Below are 20,223 nucleotides of genomic sequence, written 5' to 3'. Positions count from 1 at the left end.
CCGCGGGCCACATGCGGGTGTTTTTGCCGTTTTGTTTTTTTACTTCAAAATAAGATATGTGCAGTGTGCATAGGAATTTGTTCATAGTTTTTTTTTAAACTATAGTCCGGCCCTCCAACCGTCTGAGGGACAGTGAACTGGCCCCCCTGTTTAAAAAGTTTGAGGACCCCTGTAAGCAGTGAGTCATGACGCAGTCTCCCCTGCAGGAGACCGTTCGGCTCAGGATGCTCGGTTAATTCTGCTGTCCATTTGGGAAGTTTGATGCAGGCGTGGGGGACGGCGGTGCAAGTGAGGCTCTTGCCCCCTCTGGCCACTCTTCTCAGAAGCTGGGACTCAGAGGAAACACATTCAATACCCTGAACTAGGAAGCACAGACATAAAAATGGACGCGGGAGGATATAATGACATGGCCTTGTTCTGTTTTTGTCTGCACATTTCCAGAGAGACCACAGTATCTATGGTGAATAAGCAGAAGAGATTAAATTTAGAGAAAGAAGTGGGTATTTCTAATGAGTCGAGTAGGCTTTCGAAAGAAAGTAACAATTATTTCTGGGTTAGTTGATGTAAGTTTTGAGGGTCTGAGGTCTGCTGTTTAGGGCTAGTGGGGACTTGGCTCCTTCCAAGATGAGCAAAATTTCATTCTTTACTTGGGAGTGAACTTCTAAATTCAGCACTTAAGGCAGAAATTTCATATGAACACAATTGCTCGTGACCATCCCTTGAGAAGATGTCACACTAGACGCAATTATCCTGTCTCCCAGTCAGTTCAATACAGTGGGCTTTTCTCAAAACTTAGGAATAGCTTGCTGCTAAGTAGTTGGCTCCAGTATTTAAGGGCCACGTTGTAAATAATAGAAGAACTCTTGGCATCCAGATAGGACCCCAAGAGACACTTAGAAACTGAGCAAGCCCAGAGAACTGTAAATGCTTACATCCCTGCCATGGTCATTGTGGGACTTACATGCTCATTGAGAGGAATGGGAGAGGAGCTGCCTGCCAGATTGTTATTATGGAAACTTTCAAACATGTTCAAAGGTGAAGAGAAGTGTATGGTGAACTATATACCCATTACCCAGATTCAATGCTAAATAATTCTTAGCCAGTCTTATTTCATCAATACATACCGTTCTTTTCCTACCAATCATTTTGATGTGCATCTTTGCTATTTTATTTTTCCTCTGTTATTATTTCAGTATATGGCTCTAAAAGATAGGACTAAAAATGTATCTAACTACCTATCACACCAAAAACATAAATATTACCATTACTTCCTTAATGTCATTAAGTATCAAATTAATGTTCAAATTTCCTCAATTACCTTATAGTACTTCTTTTTAAAAAATATTTTTATTGATTTTAGAGCGGAAGAGAGAGATAGAAACATCAATGATGAAAGAGAATCATTGATCGGCTGCCTCCTGCACACCCCACACTGGGGATCAAGCTCGCAACCCGGGCGTGTGCCCTGACCGGGAATCGAACCGTGACCTCCTGGTTCGTAGGTTGACGCTCAACCACTGAGCTATGCCGGCCAGGCTATAGTACTTCTTTTTAAGTTTCTTTGAGTCAGGATCCAAATAAAATTTACACATTGCAATGAATTGATGTCTCTAATCCCCTTTTAATCTACAGGTTCCCCTACTGTATCCCCCGGCCACCCCCACCCCTACTCTTGTGATTTTTTTGTTGAAGAAAGTGAGTTGTTTGTCCTTTTAGAGCAGAGATTCTCAAATAGGAGGATTCCCTTCCCCCATCTAGGGGCACTTGGCATGTCTGGGGCCATTTTTTGTTGTCACCTCTGAGGATTGCTATTGGCATCTAGTGAGTAGAGGCCAAGGATACTGCTAAATATCCTACTGAACACAGGACAGCCCCTCAGAACAAAGGATTCTCTGGCCCAAAATCTCAGTAGTGCTGAGGTTAAAAACTATGCTATAGAGTTTTCCAGTCTGGGTTTTCACTATTGCTTCTTTGATGATACCATTTTATATGTTTCTCTGTTCTTTGTGTTTTCTGTGATTTATTACTTATATCTCTAGTAGTCAGATTCAGGTCTGGGTTTGTTTGTTTTTCCTCCAAGGCTACGTACATCACAGGCAGACGGCGTATTTTCACTAAAAAATACATACTGGTCACTGATGATTATTGCCTCGATTTTTTAATTTATTAGTGATTATAAAAACATGTTATTACAATTCTATCATTCCTTCCTTGTTTATATACAAGAATACTTACGTAAAAATAAATTTAACCTCAACTATTTGTTTACCCTGAGGTTCATGTAGGAAAGTCAGGATAAATGCTTGATACTTTCCCTTTATTTTCAAAACAATGAGTTCCTAGCAGCATCCTCTAAAAGTGATCACTGAGGTTTTATTTATTTATTTATTTATTTATTTATTTGGCTTTTTTCCTCCTCCTTCTTCTTTTCAGTGTAAATATAATTGATGCATTTCTTATTGATACTGGAATTGTCACATATTTGACCAGTAGAAGTTAATTCAAGTGACTTGTGGGAGCTAATTCCTAGTCCTTTTGACATGACTTGTGTTTTTGCATTTTTCTGTACTTTGTGGCACAACAAAATGTTACAGGATTGTCTTATCCATTTCTTATTTCAGACTTAGAGTCATCATTTCTTTAAGAAGCCCTGGTTTCTTTGAGTGTTTAGAGGCACAATATAGAAATTAGGAATGTTTATAACTACTGGATTTATCATTGTTTCTAGATCTTAGTGGATCAAACTAGGGAATATACATGTATGTTTGTATGTACAGATCAGAGATAAAACCGATTATTAGTTCATACTAATACTTCCAGGTGAAATTCAGGTATATAGCACAGTAGTACAGGACTTTTACTAGCTTCCACCCAGAATCCCAGTTCAGTAATACCATCATAGTTTTGTATCTGCTTTATCTCATATATATACACAACAAACTGTGTTTTAAAGACATTTGGAATAGTTTTTCTCTGTGATTGTGTCTCTAACTGGATACACAGTTAGGTTCATTGATTTCATTTTATTTTCTGTTTTTAGAGATTCCCATTTTAATTTAAATAATTTTACACAATATTGTCAAGGTTTCAAAGCCTCATCTATAACATAAGGCGTAATCAGATCTATTTGCTTTTACCCCAGTCCCCTCTCTATTCTGTTTTCTCCCTCCTCATTATGTAGCAATTGAAAAAAATATATCCTTGTATACTATCCTTGTATCCTTTTATAATGTATAAGCAAATGTATGTTGCTGGGCATTTGGGTGTTTTTCATCTTTTACTATTAGAAATAGTGCTGTGGAGAATAGCATTGGGCACTCTTAAAATCATTTTTCTTCTTAACCTCATAGAAGTTAAGTGTATGTATAATGTGATTCCCTTCATGAAGAGCGAGAAGAATGTCTGCACGCCGCTGAGACTGAACAGAGCTTTGGAGCAGGAAACGGAAAGGGAGCATGCATGTCTGGGAGAGATGGAGATGAGCGTTTCCGTGGAGTGGATGTATGTCTTCAAGTGGAAGAAAATAGGGCTTAGGAAGGTTGGTCAGATCCAGGTTTCCGTGACCTGCATTGCCAGGCCCAGGGCTGTGGCTTTCACATTCGAGCCCAGGAATTAGCAGTCTTTTCCGGAAAAGGACCTAGTTGTAAATATTTTTAGGTTACTGTCTGTGTTGCAGCTACTCAGCTCTGCTGTTGGAGTGCAAAAGGCAGCCATAGACATCTAATCTAATAATAGACAAATATGCAAATTGACCATACCTCCGACACACCCACCAGCCACGCCCACCAGCCACGCCCACCATCCAATCAGAGAGAGTATGCATATTAACCCAAACCAAGATGGCTACAGCCACAGAGAGCAAGGTTTCCTAAGTAACAGAGGAGGCCAAGCTTTCCGCCTGCCATTTCCAGGCCTAAACCTCCACTCAAGCTACAAAGTTTCAATTATAGAAGGTAAACAAATTCAAACAAATGGCGGCAGAATGGAGCTTGAGAGAGCAGGCCAGGGTTGCCGCCGGCAACAGGGGAAGCAAAGCTTTCCACACACCCTGGCCGGGCTCACCTGCTTAAGGCAACAAAGTTTCAATTATAGCCCCAACACAATGGCTGCGGCCTTGGAGGGAGCCCCAGGCTTGGCTTGGCTCCGCTCCAGGCTACAAAGTTTCAATTGTAGAAGGAAAATAAATTCCAGATACCAGGGCCACCGCTTGGGTTACCAGGGGGCGTGGCCGGCCTGCAAACCACCACAGGCCCCTCACTCAGGCGCCCCACACCCCAAGGGAAACCCCACCTGATCTGGGACGCCCTTCAGGGCAAACCAGCTGGCCCCCACCCCTGTACCAGGCCTCTATCCTATCTAATAAAAGAATAATATGCAGATTGATCATCACTGCAACACACAAGATGGCTGCCCCCATGTGGTCAAAGATCCTGCCCCCATGTGGACACAAGATGGCCACCACAAGATGGCCAGCAGGAGAGGGCAGTTGGGAGGCACCTGGCCTGCAAGGGAGGGCAGTTGTGAGGGATCAGCCCTGCAAGGGAGGGCAGTTGAGAGGGACCAGGCCTGCAAGAAAGGGCAGTTGGAGGTGATCAACCCTACAGGAGAGGGCAGTTAGGGGTGACCAGGCCGGCAGAGGAGGGAAGTTGGAGGCAAACAGGCTGGCAGGGGAGCAGTTAGGCATCAATCAGGCTGGCAGCGGAGTGGTTAGGGGGTGATCAGGCTGGCAGGCAGAAGCGGTTAGGGCCAATCAGGAAGGCAGGCAGGCAAGCAGTTGGGAGCTGGCAGTCCTGGATTGTGAGAGGGATGTCCGACTGCCCGTTTAGGCCCGATCCCAGTGGGATCGGGCCTAAACGGGCAGTTGGACATCCCTCGAGGGGTCTCATATTGGAGAGGGTACAGGCTGGACTGAGGGAGAACCCCCCTCCGTGCACGAATTTCGTGCACCGGGCCTCTAGTTTATAAATAAGTGAGGGGCCTGTGTTCCAGTAAACTAGATTTATGGACACAAATGTGAATTTCAAGATTTTCATTTATCATGAAATATCATTATTTTTTCAATAATTTTTTCTTCACCCATTTAAAAATGTAAAAACCATTCTTAGTCTGTGGACCATCATTTGCCAAACTCTGCTCTGGGCTTTTGGGAGACATAGGAAGTTCAACACAGGAAAGCCTCGCTCAGAAGGATCATCCCAGTGGATTAAAGAGGCCTTTGTCAGCGGGAACGGGCCCAGGTTCCGGAGGCTGCTGATGGTCACAATGTGGATGTAGTTGGAAGGTGGCTGAACAGAAGTGGATTTCTTTTCTTTTTTTTTTTTTCTTCTTTTTTTATGGCCTGCGATTGGAGAATTATTGGACAGCATAGAAGCATTATATTGTTCGATCATTCTTATTTTTAAAAGCCAGGCTCTATAATTTCCTACAAATTATATACAAAGAGAGAGCCAGACCCACCATCGCACATGGTGTGGACTTGGGAAAAATTGTCTCATTCTTTGCTGCCTCCTTCTTCTCCAACCCTCATCCCCCATCAAGAAACCCAATATTGACCCCATTTGAACGGTGAACCTTTTGTATCAGCTGCCTGGTCCACCTTGTTTCCTATGACATTTGCAGGCTAACTGTTGAGAAAACAGTATTTTGTTTGTGGGAGAAAAATCAAAGGTGATATCAATGAAAAATGCATTTTCATATAATGGAAATTATTAGAGCAACTTTTAAAATGTCACTGCAGATTCATGCAGACAACAAGGAGCGGAATACATTAGAAAGTAGGTCAAGTTCTCTCATGTTTATGAATGAGGTAAATTACAGTGTAGGTTTAGGTTTATAAAATTGTGTATACTATAGTTCATATGAATTACCCTAGCCCAAATGATATTATACCAAAATATAATTAAAATAAATTGAGTTTGTTTCTTTGTCCTTTGTGGCTTAAGTATTTTATACCGAATATTTTATGAATTTAATAAACTAGGAAAAGTGATGAGCTTCTTGTTATTGCTCACATTTCCTGTATGAGACACAAAATCCACTCTAGGGAGTTAAAGCTAAAGTAGATTTAATCCAGGGGGTGAGTGCTTCCAGAACCCTTAGAAGGTTTCGAGGAATAGACTCCAGGCTGAGCCTCCAGGACACCCCACCCCCAGAATCATTTTCTCCTACGGAATTGGGAGAGGGGCTGTGGCTGCTGCTGTGGGAAGCTATTGAAGTAGGAACTCAGGGCTTGAGGTGCCAGCTCCCTCAGTTCACCTCCTGCAAAGCAAAAATTGCTTCTCTGGGGTGGCCAGGCCCTTTGCCCCTCTCCCCCAGGCTCAGTTCTAAATCAAAGTCGCCTCGGAGCCTGTCTCATTGGGAGGTTCTAAGGCACGCTGGGCACTATAGTGGCAAATAAGTCTGGACAGTATGTAAGGCTTAGCTCTCTAGCCTCTCCATGCTACAGGGGAGCCAACCCACTGTGTTTGCCTCAGTTTCCAATTTCAATAAATGCCACTTCACACGTGCATGCTGCTACAACCCCACTGTTGAGGGACAGATCATCAGAATTTGCCTTCCTGGATACGTGTGGTACATTTTCATAGACTTGTATAGTGGTAATAATAACTGGTGTAAAACCAGTGTTACTAGTTAACGAGTATTAGTTGATAGTGTTAGTGATGGTAACGTGACGGAAAGGAACACCAGTGGTTTAATAGTAAAAACTTCAGTGATTGTGGAATCCAGGCCTGGAGAACACACTCCATTTTCTCCATGAAGAGTGGTGAGTCCAAATATTGTCCCGACCATCCACTGCTTAAGCATTTATTGTGTTAGTCCAGGTGTAACGTCAGTGATAAAGCATTCGTTCGCCGTTTATTATCGCTACCTTTCTCACTGTCAGATTCTTTTGTGAGAGGAAGGAGGCACTCCCTTTTTCAGTCTGGGAAGGAACAATCATTCACAAGTGAGTAACTGGAAGTGGTACTTCAAACAGAAGGTCATTGATTTTGAAACAGGCAGACCTGGGTTCAAGTCCTAACTGCATCATTTTCTAGACTTACACATTTTTGCAAAATCTTTCTTTCTATACTTCTGTCTTCCATGTTGAAGGGAGTTGGAAGTACCCTCCTCATCGTGTTGTAAGGCAATGCCCAGCACAGGCCTGGCACACCGCCTGCCCCATGGTGGGCTGAGGCTGGCTGGCTATGGTGGCGCCACCATCAGAGCCTGGAGCGTGCTGTGCCCTCTTCTCCTGTCCTGCTGAGTGTGCCACGTGGGGAGGCTGCTGTGTCTGTTCATAGCAGTAATCTTCTCACCTGCAGCCCTGGGGCCCTTGGAGGCCGCTTTCTTTTTGTGCTGTGGGCTTTCTCCGGCCCTCCGAGCACTCCTAGACCCTCTTAGACTTCCTCTTTCCTCCAGGGAGAAGACCTCTCTCAATGCTTAATGGGCAACGGAGCCATCACGGGGTCACAGAAGTCGTGGTAGCTTTTTATTTGTCATGCAGACATTGAGACCTTCTTCTGAGGCTTGAAAGGCTGATGCCCCCCTCCCCCTTCCTAATTAGATTACTGATTCCATTTCAGCGATGGTTTTAAACTAACATGGCCTTCATTCCATTGCCTTTGCATGTTTGTTTTTTTCTTGACTCCATCTCTCCTTTGATTTCCCAGTGGTACCTAAAGTAAAGTGGGTGACAGAGTTGGGAGCACATTGGCCCATTCCTCCCTTTCACTCTCTCTAAAAATCCATGGGAAAATATTATCAGGTAAAGACTAAAAATCAATGGGAAAATATTATCAGGTAAAGATAGTCTTTACCTGATAATATTTTCCCATTGATTTTTAGAGAGAGTGAAAGGGAGGAAGGAAGAGAAGGAGAGAGAGAGAGAGAGAGAGAGAGAGAGAGAGAGAGAGAGAGAGAGAGAGAGAGAGAGAGACGGAGAGAGAAACATTGATATGAGAGAGACACATCGATTGGTTGCCTCCCCCATGCTGCCCTGACTCAGGCCAGGAATGGAGCCTGCAAAGGAGGTAGGTGCCCTTGTGCCCTTGACTGGGAATTGAACCCGAGACCCTTTGGTCCGAGGGCTGATACTCTAATCACTGAGCAAAACAGGCCAGGACTTGGTCTATATTTTTTAGCAAACCTCCAGAATGGCTGTAACTTAGTGGAGTTTTGGGGAAAATGTAACAAATAACGAACAAAAGGTTCAAAATGATCCTTTCAGAGCATCATGTACCAAGTGAGTTTCTGTATATGTTCCCTGTTTAGTTTTTTGTTCGTTAGGGTTTTTTGATCCCTATGTGTAGCAGACCTGACTCCCCCGTTCTTTTGTGTGGGTCCCTGGGTCAGCCCACTATTCCACTCGTTGAGTTTACTGTCAACACAGCATGGGCAATGGGCCTCACACACATTCACTGTAGTGGAATCAAGCCATGTGGTGGGTGACAGTGAGCAAGTATGTTACCTGCTTAACTGCAAGCAAGTATGTTGCCCTCTTTCTCTCTAATGTCTTAACCTCAAAGACCTTGACCTTGAGCTGCTTATAATTTGTGCAAACTCTATCTGATATGTTTAACCCTTTGCCAAGGATTTGAGTCACGTGATTAATACTTTTATACATTTGAAGATTTGAGTTTGCATTAAGTATTAAGTTGGCCTACCCTCCCTTAGATCTAATTGACTCATTTATTCACTCAGCAGTCATTTATTGAACATCTATAAAGTGCCAGGCATTCTGCTGGATATTGGGAGCATTTTTCTCATAGCAAGAGATAAATGGGAAATATTGTAATAATGTTGGTGCAGAGGGTTTAAGATAGAGTTAGAGTAGATTTTATGGTAAGTAGATTTTATGATATCTAGTAAAGGGTTTAGGCTTTTTCCCCTCCAAGAACAGTAGGAGTCCATTAAAGGGTTTAAGCTAAGTGGGATCTAGTCAGACATGAACTTGAGGAAGACCGCTGGCTGAGATGTGGTGTGTGTGTTCAAGAAAAGATGGAGGTGGGGGGCAGTAGGGAAGCTGTTGCAATAATTTGGGCAGAAGATGATGGTGTCCTTGAGTAGGAGAAGAGGACAGATTTGAGAGACACTTAGGAGTTAAAGTTGTCAGACGTGAGGGATGTGGGTATGCAAGAGAGACTCATGTCATGGATAATTCTCCCATTTCTGGTTAGCAATTGGGTGGATGTTGGTGCCCCTGAGATGAGCAACTCAGGAAGGGAAGCAGGTTTGGGAGGAGTGGTGGCCGGGGTGAAGGGATGAGCTCATTTTTGAATGAGATGAAATTGATACGCTTGTGAAAGATCTTGGGGAGAGACAGTGTAGACTTGGATAAGGAGCACAGGGGACAGGCCTGGCCTCTGCGTGCAGACCTGGTGAGAGCAGATGAAATCCACCAGCCAAGGGTGCAGAGAGGGAGGAGAGGGACTAGGAGAGATCCCAAGAACCATGAGGCTTAAGCGAGGAAGAGAGCTGGCAGAGGAAACTGAGAAGGAGTGGGTCAGACAGATTGAGGGAGTCCCCTGGAGTGGCCAGTATTGTCCGGTGCTGTGCAGACAGGCAAGGACTGGAAAGGGGATGCCTGTTTTATCAGCAGGGAAGGCAGGAGTGACCTTGTCCGTGCTGGGCAGAAGCCAGAAGAGGAACAAGGTAAGGAATTAGAGACCCGTCGGTGTGGAGAACTCTTGCAGGAACTGTGGCTGTGCGGGGAGGACAGAGGCAGCGCATTGCCTGGCGGTGTGGGGGCTTGCTCTGGCCGTGCTTTGCTCTGGTGCTGGGTGAAGAGTTAGTAGAGAGGAATGCTGCTCCTGTGCTTCCTTCCTCATCATACTCACTGCTCTGTTATGCATCCTCTTCAAAATACTTCCATGGTATGTGCATTTCTGCTTAGAGACTATATTTAATATATAGTACTGTTGATTCACTAACATTAAACTCAATGGCCAACAGAACTGTTACTGCAGCCTGAATGAAGCTTAGCTAACATATTTCTTCCATAAGGCACATCACAGCCTCCTGGCACTTAGGAGCTAGATAGCACGACGCTTGGGGACATTTTAAACAGCTGAATCACCAACAAAAACACAAAAATTCGAAAGTCATGACACTGAATAAACTGCGAAAAGGACAGTTGTTTACAGCCTGAGAGCCGAGACAAAAAGGCAGAACATTGCTGTCTTGGACCTCAGCTGGGAATGTGTATATTGGGCAAATCAAAGTTTTTACCACTTTGCCTGTGTCCACAAATAACCAGGAAAAGTAATCAGGGAAGGGCTATGAGTTTGTTTTTACAGATGTTTTATTGAGTGTAGACATCTGGAATGCTGTAAAACATGCATTATCTCTAGATTCAAAAAGGAGCAAACCACATTGTCCTCCCTGTCAAATGTGTCAGGCTTGCCCCTGCTGGTGTGCCCAGTGGTTAGAATGCTGGCCCTGGCACCAAAGGGTCTTGGGTTTGATTCTAGTTCAAGGGCATGTACCTGGGTTGCAGGTTCACTCCCTGTCCTGTTCAGGGCTCATGTGGGGGTGGGGGTGGGGGGCAACCAATTGATGTGTCTCTCTCATATCGATGTCTCTTTCTTTCTCCCTCTCTCTTTTTCTTCCACCATCCTTCCCCCCTTCTCTCCCTTCTACGTTCTCTGAAAAGTGTCAGGGTTGGTTGGCATATGTGATGGAGATCAATGAAGTATCCTGTGACTAATATGGTTCCTTAAAAACTTCTACAGTTTGGAGTAGGGTCTCAGTCACATGAAAGGCAAAGCTGTTCACTTTGCCTTCAGAGAGCTGGCATTTCATTGGAGGTACACAGTATTTTAATTTTTTTTTAAGTCACTTCACTTCTGAAGTCACTCTTTTATTTTTTAAATATATTTTTATTGATTTCAGAGGAGAAGGGAGAGGGAGAGAGAGAGAGAAACATCAGTGAGAGAGAATCATTGATAGGCTGCCTCCTGCATGCCCCCTACTGGGGATGGAGCCTGCAACCTGGGCATGTACCCTAACCGGGAATCGAACCATGACCTCCTGGTTCATAGATCAACACTCAACTGCTGAGCCTCACCGGCAGGGCCACAGTATTTTAATTTTAAAACAAAAATAATTCTGTTTATAGAAGATCCCACCCCCAACTTTGTGTGTCCCTTCAGATTTCAAAAATTTAAATGTAAAAAAAAATCAAATGCCTTTTGGAAATTTTACGTTTATCTGAGTAATACTTAAAATTTATTTCTTCTTCCATTGCTGAGGTGTATTAAATTTGAAGAACATAATATCTCCATCTCCAACAATATAATTCCTGCCTGTTGTCTGTACTTTCCAGCAGCCTTGACTGCATTTTCAGAATCTTCCTCTTAAAATCTTTGTATTTCATTACTTCAGCTATAGTGAATCCTTTCTGAAAATCTGTGTGACTCTTTCCTGCAGCTTGAGGAGCCTTCGTCCCTCTCCTGGGTCCATGCACGCACTTCGAGGGGGCTGCAGTGAGAAAGTATTCCAGCTGAGCGCTGCACACTCAGCCTTAATGGTCTGTGGCAAAGCGCTCTGTGTCAGGTGGGCTTCCAGATGCTTCTGCCTCTCCTCAGCACTCAGTTCTTGCCACTTGAGTTCCAGGCCCCACGGAAAGGAAGGACTAAGGCACCTGGGCCAGACCTGTCCACCCACTCTTTAATTTTTATCAACCATTGTTTTTCTTTCTAATGTAGTCTTTTTCCGAAAGAGTAACCAAGTAGACCATTGGTTCTGAAGTCAAAAGTAAGTGTTTTTTTCAGCACTCAATCTCTTTGTCATTCAAATCATGATGGAAGTGAACAGGTTTCTTTTGATCTCTAACCCAGGATTTGACTTTACACATATGTCATATTCGGGTTTTAGTTTTTTACCTCCTCCTCTCTCAGCCACTTTTCCTAGTTTATCTATAACGGGCCCAATCATTTCCTCATCTTTAAGCTGGAGCTCTTTGTGTATTATTTCTATTTATTTCTACATCTCGGATAGGACCTGTCCTTCCTTCAACATGGGTGATATCAGCATCTTCGAAAGCTCCTGTTAGATTAAAGATTCCATCACAAGCACTAATATGAGATAAGAAGGCATTTCCCAGGCCTTGTCCATCAAGACCAGCACTACCCCCTGCATTTAGAAAGGCAGGGATTTTGCTTGCTGGTCTGTGGTCCTGGCAAAGGAAATCAAGCCTTTCATCTGGCACAGGCTCTCGGCTCTCGTTAGGGTCAGCAGTGCGGAAGGGGGCGTTTTCTGCTGAAGCCTGAATATTGGTTAGTGCATACATTGAAGGAGGTAAATTTTCCAACATTTGGCAAACCAACAATACTTTTCAAGGAGGTTCCAAATCTTCCAACGATTGGGGGTGGCTTAATAACATCACCTCCTGTTTGGGGGGCATCCTGCTCTAGTGAGCGATGACTGGTCTCAGAGACAGCGGAAGACAGGACCTACCAACAGCAGTAGGCTGGGAGGAAGGAGCAGAGAGTGCAGGCTGGGCCTCTCCACCCAGCGGCATGAGCTCGGCAGTGGCCACTCTATGAGTTTTCTTTTTTTTTTCTTTTTAAAAAAATATATATTTTATTGATTTTTTACAGAGAGGAAGAGAGAGGGATAGAGAGTTAGAAACATCGATGAGAGAGAAACATCGATCAACTGCCTCTTGCACACCCCCTACATATGCGGGGATGTGCCCGCAACCAAGGTACATGCCCTTGACTGGAATCGAACCTGGGACCCTTGAGTCCGCAGGCCGATGCTCTATCCACTGAGCCAAACCAGTTTTGGCCATTCTATGAGTTTTAATTTTGTAATTAAATTTGAGTGAGTCAGTGAATCTGCAGATACAGAATCTATAAATAGTGAGGATTGACTGTCTATATACACACACAGTACTACTGCTATTAAACACATATATTTATGTCTTTGTGGGTGTCTGTCTGTCCATTCATCTATTTTGAAAACCATGAATTCACACCAGTACTTGAAATTCCAATTTAACATCCTTGGGTCCCTTACTTAGTTTTTCACTGTTTGGGGCCACCATGCCACCACTCCCTCACCCCCAGTGCCCTTGCTGGCACCTGCCTTATCCTTTTCCCACATAATGACTGGAAAGGAAGAGGGAGGGATGCAATTACATATTATGATCACATTTATATTCTATATTCCAATTTAAAATAGGATAATATTCAAATATTTTAAAGCCTTTTTTTCTTCTCCTAATTTGAGATAATGCAATCATATTTGAGGAAAAAAAACAACAACTAAAAGCTCAAAGCTGATGAGGTGCAGGAATTGAGAACTAACTTTATACTATTGACTTGTGGCAGCCATGCCATCTGGGAAAGAGAAACACCTGTTCTGGCTCAGGTGTGAGAGATGGGGTCACCGGTTGTGCCAGAGCCTCAGGAATAGTTGTGTCTGGAGACCCATTCTCCCCAGACACTTGGGGGTGTTTGCCTCCCTCGGTACATGGCGAGTCCCTGGAGGGCAAGGGACCATGCCTGTGTCACCAGAGCCTGGCATGTGAAGTGACCGGTGAGCATTTGTGACTTTATTTGACCACGTTCCACTGGGTAGTTGTCCGGCCTTTGTCGGAAGGCCTTTCCTTATCTCCTAATGCTCTTGGCCTCTTTCCCTTCAGTTTCTCTGGACGCTCATTTCTCTTCTTCCTGCAAGAAGCCTTCCAGGCCCTCCCTAACCAGAGGGATCATTGCGTTTCTGAAGGCTCTGGCGAGTTTTACTTCCTAGTACCTACACAGCAGCTTTGGATCCCCAACTCTACCACCTACTAGATACAGGGTCAGGAGCAAGTCCCCGAGCTTTCCCCAATCAGTATAGTAATCTGTAAAAAGGGGATGAGCAAAGCCTGCCTCACATGATTCGGGGAGGGTTACAGGAGGCGGTGTGTGGATGGGACTGGGCACAGGGGCTGTACTTAGTGTTAGCAAAGGTGTGGGTGGTGAATGACTGTTGATCTGGCACTGAGTGTGACATGATCAGTTCCGGCCCTTTCCCCAACTTGGTGCTAAACTCCAAATTGGGGTAGAGATCTTGTTTTCTCTTTCTTGTTTGTATGTAACCCCCACCCCCACTTGTCCACCTGTCCCCCTCCTGTCTAGCCCAGTGCTGTGCACCCAGTAGGTATTATGACCTGTTGGTTTGTCATTGAACAATCTAAGACCTCTCTACCGGGACATAATCTTGCCAGTAGAGCAGTTTCCTTTCTCTTGTCAGAGTGCTGGGAGATGCTGATTATTTTCTCCAACCTTCCTTCTGTTTTTGATTATGAGTCAATATTCTGTATAACACGGTCGATGTCACAGTCTGCTGCTGCTAGGAAGTGTTGTTTTCCATGCTTTCCCAATGCAAGCACTGTCCTCTGTCCCTAGTGGATTCTTAGGCTCTTTTCAGACAAAGACGTGGCTGTACTATTACCCTTTGTTTTACCTTTGAGGAGGATGACAATGAATACCAAAAAGTTGTTAAAACTCAACCCATTGCTGACCTGGTTATCTGCCAGCCAGGCGTCTTTATGGTAATGCCTTTTAGTAACTGGATTGGGTTTTGTAACATGACAGCGGCATGGGATACAGTGAATAATGAGTCTCCCTGCTTTTGAAACAGCCTTCCCCCACCCCCTTCCACCAGGAAAACACTTTGTTTAATAAGCCATGTTCTTTGAAATGCCTTCTTACTGTTTAAAACTGACTTTTGGCCCAGCTGTGGTGGCTCAGTGGTTGAGCATTGACTTAGGAACCAGGAGGTCACAGTTCGATTCCTGGTCAGGGCACATGCCTGGGTTGCAGGCTTGATCCCCAGTAGGGGGCATGCAGAAGGCAGCCGATCAATGATTCTCTCTCATCATCGATGTTTCTATCTCTCTCTCCCTCTCTCTTCCTCTCTGAAATCAATAAAAATATATTTAAAAAACAAATACCCCCGCCGAAACTGGTTTGGCTCAGTGGACAGAGCGTCGGCCTGCGGACTGAAAGGTCCCAGGTTCGATTCCAGTCAAGGGCATGTACCTTGGTTGCGGGCACATCCCCAGTACGGGGGTGTGCAGGAGGCAGCTGATCGATATTTCTCTCTGATCGATGTTTCTAACTCTCTATCCTTCTCCCTTCCTCTCTGTAAAAAATCAATTTAAAAAAAAACATTAAAAAAAAACACCCACCCTGGCTGGTTTGGCTTAGTGGATGGGGCATTGGCCTGCAGGCTGAAGGGTCCCAGGTTCGATTCTGGTCAGGGGCACATGCCTGGGTTGCGGGCTCGATCCCTGGTGGGGGATGTGCAGGAAGCAGCCTATTAGTGGTTCTCTCTCATCATTGATGTTTCCATCTCTCTTTCCCTCTCTCTTCCTCTCTGAAATCAATAAAAATATATTTAAAAAAAACACAAAAAAACAAACACCTGACTTTTGTACTTAATAGGTGACATCCATTGGGTTGGTTTAATCAATATCCATTCTGTCATTTCTGTGATGATTTTGTATTATGTGGAAATGTTGGCATAGTCGTCCCCACTAATCCATTGGGAATAAATTCCAAGATCCTGAGTGGATGCCTGAAGCCACAGATAGTATCAAACCCTATATATACTATGTTTTTTCATACACACACACACACACACACATGCATGATAAAGTTTTATTTATAAATTAGACACAGTAAGAGATGAACAATAATATCATAAGAATTAGCCTATAAAATAAAACCTTAATATGCAAATCGACCGAATGGTGGAACGACTGGTTCTTAGTGATGCACACTGACCACCAGGGGCCAGACGCTCAATGCAGGAGCTGCCCCCTGGTGGTCAGTGCGCTCCCACAGGGGGAGCGCTGCTCAGCCAGAGGCTGGGCTCACAGCTGGCGAGCGCAGTGGCAGTGGCAGGAGTCTCTCTCGCTTTCGCAGCAGCACTAAGGACTTCTTGGGGGATGTCTGCCTGCTGGGAGCAGGCCTAAGCTGGCGGCAGGCGGACATCACTGTGAGAGGGATCCCCCCACCCCTGCCCCCGTGCATGAATGCTGTGTACCGGGCCTCTAGTAACCATATAATTCTGTACTAAAAGATCCATGAATGTGGTGTCTATCTTTCTCATAACCTAGCTGATACCATGATGGCTACTAAGTGACTAATGGGCAGATAGCATGTACAATGTGGATACACTGGACAAAGGGATGTCTAGGACAGGATGGAGCCAGAAGGTGTGAAATTTCATCACACTACTCAGAACAGTGAAATTTAAAACTTACAAATTATTTATTTCTGACATTTTCCATATAATTTTTTCAGGTCTCAGTTGACTGCAGGTAACTGAAACCATGGAAAGCAGCACTGCAGACAAGAGGGATTGCCTGTATTGTACGGATTCAGCATTTGCTCTAACACATTAGTGCAAAATGATATTCCAGGGTTATTACATAATCTCTTTCCTGAAGATATGACATCAGTTGTCTAAGGTAGAACTGGAAAGAAATGTTAGGGATCACTCATAGCTTTGTAAGCGACATAACCAGAACTCAGGAATGTGTAGGTGGTAACAGGGGATACAGGTAACAGTTAAAAGCTAAAGCTTTGGGCTCAGACTTTCTTGTTCAAATCCTGGGTCTGCCACTCATTAGCTCTGTGACCATTAGTAATATTTTCTCTCTTTCCCTCAGTTTATTCACCTATCAAATGGGTTTGATGGTTTTATTTTTGTGTTCACCTTCATAGTGTTTTTATAGGGTATTTACAACATGGTTTACGTAGAATCAAGCCCATGGAAAACACTTAATGAATGTATGCTGTTGCTCTTATCAATGTATTTTGCTGCTTTTTTAATTATGATCTGTGCAACAGGGAAAGGGCAGAAATTAAAAATCCACCTTCATAATTACTGAGAATGTGCAACTTATGCTCTGATTCCTTTAAATTAGGCAAAGCTGTGTTGTCATAGCCAATGGGTCCTGTGTCCTACAAAACTACAAAAGCTGTGTATAGTATGTGTTGCATAGCCAGTGGATCCTGTGTCCTGTAAAACTTACAAACAGCTGACAGGGAACAAATTAGACTCACACACATTGGTAGGATGTGAAATGGTACAACCTCTTTGGTGGTTTCTTCAGCTTTTCACGCTTTTATTTTTAAAATCTAACTTATAATTCATATACATTTTATTATGGTTTATAGCATGAGATATGATATAACTTAATTTTTGCAGATAAACAATTACCCAGCATCACTCTTTGAATAAACATAACACCTATGATATGTCCCAGACATTCTACTCCTCAGTATTTACCCAAGAAGTGTAAGTTTTGTCCTTATGAAGACTTGTACATGAATGTCAAAGGCAGGACAGTGGACACATGCACCTGTTACTATGAGCTCTCTTTATAATAGCCCCACATTGAAAGCGACTTAAATGTCCATGTCCATGTACAAGGATCAATAAATTGTGCTATATCCATTCAAGGGAATATGACTCAGTAATAAAAAGAAATGAACTATTGATATACGCAGCAAAATGGGCAACACTCAAAATAATTATGCTGAGTGAACAAAGCCAGTAAAAGAAGTACATGTTACATGATTTTTTCCACATGAAAATTTTATAACATGTGAACTATAGTGACAGAAAATAGACCATTGGTTGTATGAGGACAGTGGAATGCGAGAGTTGAGAAGAAGGGTTTACCAAGGGGTACAGGAAAACTTTTGAGAGTAATGGGTATGTTTATCATCTTGATTGTCATGGCTGTTTCAAAGGCATATACATAACATAAAAATTTATTTGTATATAGTGAAATTGTCACTTAAGCCTTAATAAAAATGTTTTATAAAACTGACCTACTATATATGTGTATACACACACACAATATATATAAGCTTTGCTGCTATATAGCATGATGTTTATCAACTAGAATAAATGACCACTTGCTAAATTTTTTGTTAGCTCTTTTGTGTTGTTTTTTGGAATTGAGACATTTGCATTATTGTACTGACCTTATAACTAGCTATCACAGCACCTAAATAGTCTAAAATTTTTTGCACAGACTTTTAATTTTGCTGCTTAGAAATCTCAATAGCTTTCTTCCCCCTAGTTTTCTCACATTTTTCCCTTTTCTTCTCTGCACCCAACCACCCTACCATCATTCTGCTCAAAAAAAATTTCCTCCTCCGTTATAAAACAAATGCAGAGGAAGCCACCCGATTTGACATGGCCAGACTTAAAATCAGTTTGTCAAAATTAGTTTAATTAGTCTTGTAACTAGTTTGTCAACAAAAGTCAATTGAAGCTGAGGATCATAAAATGTCTTAATCTGAAACACATATGTTTAAATTGATTTAAAATGCATACGCGTCCTTAACAAACTTCTCTGATGATGAGTGAAATTGGAGTTCTGCAACATCTTTCCATCATGAGTCACTTCCATGCTTTGGAGTCTATAATTTCCTATTTGGGGTTCATTAAACTAGAGTGTGACTTTAAAAGATACTTGAGAAGTAGTAAGTATAAACCCTTTTATATTAAAAAAAAAAATCTCCCAATTGATTGACAATTGTCTGAACCTTACCTCACTTGATAGCAATTTTCTTTTTTAGTAATTCACCGCAACATTCTACAGAGTTTTTATTCAAACAGCAGTTCTTTTTGTGCTCGTATTTTGTTGCTCCATGTCACATTTAGGTATATAAATACATAATCAATATAACTGGCTTGAAGAGGTTTAAGAGCAAACACTAGTAGGCATGTGACTGTAGCACACCCATTGAAGAGTTGCTTTTAATTTGTCAAGTTGGTTAAGAAGAAGTTGACTATGAGACTGTCTACTGTATATGCACAAATTTTAGGAAATCAAAACACAGCCAACGATAAATCATTTATAAAGTGAGAAAGCCAGAATTTAAAGACAATAAAATTTAGGTGAAGGCATTGAGAAGTACAGATTGATAGTTACAGAATAGTCACAGGGATGTAAAGTACAGCATAGGGGATATATAGTCAATAATCCTATATAATAAAAGCCTAATAGGCAAATTGCCCCCTTGGGCGGTCATTCTACCAGGAGTTCGACCACTTGCTATGATGTGCGCTGACAACCAGGGGGCAGTGCGGAACATGGCAGGCTTTGGCGACACGCTGCGACCTCTCACCGGCTACCTGGGGGCGGGGGTGATGGGACGGAAGTGTGCTGAGAATGCGGGGTGTCCGCCGAGTTGGCTGTCACTCCCCCTGTTACCCTTCCCTGGGTCACCAGGTCTTCCGGGTGAGCCGGGCCGTAGCCACAGGGGCTGGTTGGGCTCCCTGTGGGTTTGCGCAGGAGCTGGTCTGCGAGGCCAGCCAGGAGAGAGCGCACTGCCCATCCGGCTTCCGTGCGGTGCTGCTGGGCAGCCTAGAGGCCCACGCTGCACCCTGGCCTGCGGTGTTTGGCCGCACTCACTACATCTCCATGAGGGGACTTGGGCACCATGACTCAGGGGGATAAGGGCACGCAGGGTCCTGGGGCCCAGGTGCTGCCCAGGGCCCAGAGGTCAGCTGGGACCTGCCCTTCCACTCCAGATGCTTGCGCTTCGATTGCTGGCCAGGTCTAGGGACCGCACACGTGCACAAATTTCGTGCACTGGGCCTCTAGTATTGTAATAACTATGCATGGTGCCAGGTGGGTACTAGTAATATCAGGGAATACTTTCTAACATATGTGATTGTCTAGCCACTGTGATATACACCTGGAACTAATACAAAATAATACTGAATGTAAAAAAGTGTATATTTTTTATTAAATGAAAAGTGTTTTTCATTTAATAAAATGATATGGTTATTCTTTTTTAATTTGTTAATGTGGTGAATTACATTGAAGAATTTTTCTGTTATTAAAACCATTCTTCTTGGGTGGGATGGCTCCTACTTGTTTATGCTGTATAATCTTTTATACATACTGTTGAATTTGGTTTGGAAATATCTAGCTTAGGATTTTTGCATGAATTCATGAGTGAAATGTGTTAATTGGATTTTGGAATGAGATTATATTGTCATCATAGAATAATGTAAGAAATTCTTCTCTTTATTATCCTTTTACTGTTAGAATGAGTTTGTGTACAATTAGGAGAATCAATTTCCTGAAAGTTTTGTAGAAATTTCCTATAAAATTTCCTAGTACTGTTTTTATGGTGAGGAATTTTTCACCATCATCTAAATTTCTTTAATAAATGTAGAAGTTTCAAAAAATTTCACTAATGTTTAGGTGGA

The 20,223-nt window shown here is 43.1% G+C and overlaps 1 protein-coding gene and 1 pseudogene across 1 annotated transcript in view; one reads left to right on the top strand and one right to left on the bottom strand.

Annotated features, from left to right (window-relative positions):
• Positions 1–20,223, top strand: part of TLN2 (talin 2) — a 425,370-nt gene that overhangs the window by 183,207 nt on the left and 221,940 nt on the right. The window lies entirely within an intron of this gene.
• On the bottom strand, positions 11,209–13,030 carry LOC103283974 (obg-like ATPase 1; annotated as a pseudogene).

Source organism: Eptesicus fuscus, chromosome 5, assembly GCF_027574615.1.
Source record: "Eptesicus fuscus isolate TK198812 chromosome 5, DD_ASM_mEF_20220401, whole genome shotgun sequence".
NCBI classification, from domain to species: domain Eukaryota; kingdom Metazoa; phylum Chordata; class Mammalia; order Chiroptera; family Vespertilionidae; genus Eptesicus; species Eptesicus fuscus.
Note: the sequence above shows the minus strand (reverse complement) of the source record. Positions and strands in the feature narration are given on the sequence as shown.